Source organism: Arvicola amphibius, chromosome 7 (assembly GCF_903992535.2).
Source record: "Arvicola amphibius chromosome 7, mArvAmp1.2, whole genome shotgun sequence".
NCBI classification, from domain to species: Eukaryota; Metazoa; Chordata; class Mammalia; order Rodentia; family Cricetidae; genus Arvicola; species Arvicola amphibius.
The window spans coordinates 55,443,811-55,446,011 of NC_052053.1; positions in this window are offsets into that span (position 1 = coordinate 55,443,811).

Below are 2,201 nucleotides of genomic sequence, written 5' to 3' on the forward strand. Positions count from 1 at the left end.
CCCTATTGGGCAGTTATTTTTCCATCTGTCAGTATTCAAACATCCAGGGTCCCTTGAATTTTTCAAAGATGAATGTTTACCGGTGGAGATAAGAACAGAACCCTGCCCCCATTCTATATGTTTTTCTTACCACCTGTATGATCATATCATCATTGTGGATGAGCTATCATTTCACCTTTCCAAGAGGTTTCTTCTCTTCAAATCGAACCTTTATTAATTTTGATGGTATCCACAATTTTTCTTCTCCTGTGGAAACAAGAGCAAAACCCCTTCCCCAATGTAGCATATCTCCTGGCTTCCATTGAGAGGTCAGCACATCTTTGAAATAAATTGGTTGATTTAGTTCAGCAGACTTTTCCATTATCCAATGTCTTTCTGCCACTGTTGTTCCTTTCTCATTAGCGTTAAGAAAATTCAAGGTTAATAAAGCATTATGCAATCTATTTCTACGGGTATTTTCCATCCCTTTTTGTTTGATCAGCGTATCCTTTATAGTACGATTTGATCTTTCTATAACTGACTGACCTGTAGGATTATTTGGTATACCTGTAATGTGTTTTATATTATAATAATCAAAAAAGCGTTTCATTTTCTTAGATACATAGGCTGGACCATTGTCTGTTTTTATTTGTGCAGGTATACCCATGATGGCCATAACTTCCAATAAATGTGTGATTACTGAATCAGCCTTTTCTGAGCTCAGGGCAGTAGCCCATTGAAAACCTGAATATGTGTCTATGGTGTGGTGTACATATTTTAATTTACCAAATTCCATAAAGTGAAACATATCCATCTGCCAGATTTCATTCCTTTGAGTACCATATGGGTTACTCCCTGCAGGCAACGGTGTTTGATTATAGAAAGAACAAGTAGGACATCTCTTTATAATGTCCTTAGCTTGTTGCCATGTAATGGAAGACTCTTTCTTTAGGCCTTTACTATTGACATGATGCTTTTTATGAAATTCTGAGGTCTTCAACACACTTCCAATCAATAATTGATCAATCTCAGCATTACCTTGTGCTAGAGGACCAGGCAGACCTCAGACACATAACAGGATGTGTGTTATGTACATTGGACAAAGCCTATTCCTAATTACATCTTGTACCTGGATAAACAATGAAGTCAACTCTGTGTCATCTGGAATAAATTCAGCAGTTTCAATATGCAAGATAACTTTTTCTGCATATTGTGAATCTGTAACTATATTAAGAGGTTCTTTAAAGTCCCTTAGCACCATAAGAATGGCATATAATTCTGCCTTCTGGACAGAATTATAAGGGCTTTGTTTCACCTTACTTAATTCATCTGACTTGTAACTAGCTTTCCCTGATTTATTTGCATCAGTATAAAACGTACAGGCTCCAGTTATTGGAACATCACGTACAATTCTAGGAAGAATCCAAGAAGTTCTCTTTATGAGGCTAAGTCTATCACTTTTGGGATAGTTGCCATTAATTTCTCCCGAAAAATTAGCACAAGCTCTTTGCCATGGTTCATTGTCTTCCCATAACTTTTTTATTTCCTCAGTAGTAAAAGGCACTATAATTTCTGCTGGGTCTATACCTGCTAGTTGACGAAGTCTCAGCTTACCTTTTATAATTAATTCAGAGACTTTTTCCACATAAGTTTTTAATTTTTTACTTGGTTTATTAGGCATAAATATCTACTCTAAAATAGTATCTTCCCTCTGCATTAAAATCCCTGTAGGAGAAATTCTGGAAGGCAATATGAGTAGAATGCAGCTAAGATTTGGGTTCACCCTATCCACATGTGCCTCCTGTAATTTTTCCTCAATCATTGTCAGTTCCTTTTCTGCTTCAGCTGTCAGTTTTCTAGGGCTATTAAAATCTTTATCACCATCTAAGGTTTTGTTTAAGTGAACTATTAGGTCAGGTGTTGTCCCAACAGCTGGTCGTAGACTGGAAATGTTTCCTAACAATCTTTGGAAGTCATTAAGAGTCTGTAACCGGTCTCTCCTAATTTGTGCCTTTTACGTTTTAATTTTCTCTAACCCTATTCTGTAGCCTAGGTAATTAATAGAATTTCCTCTTTGAATCTTTTCAGGGGCAATTTGTAATCCCCATTTAGGCAAGACTTTCTTTACTTCTTCAAACATCCTTTCTAAAGTATCTTTATTTGAATCAGATAGCAAAATGTCATCCATGTAATGATAAATTATTGACTTGGGAAATTGTTTA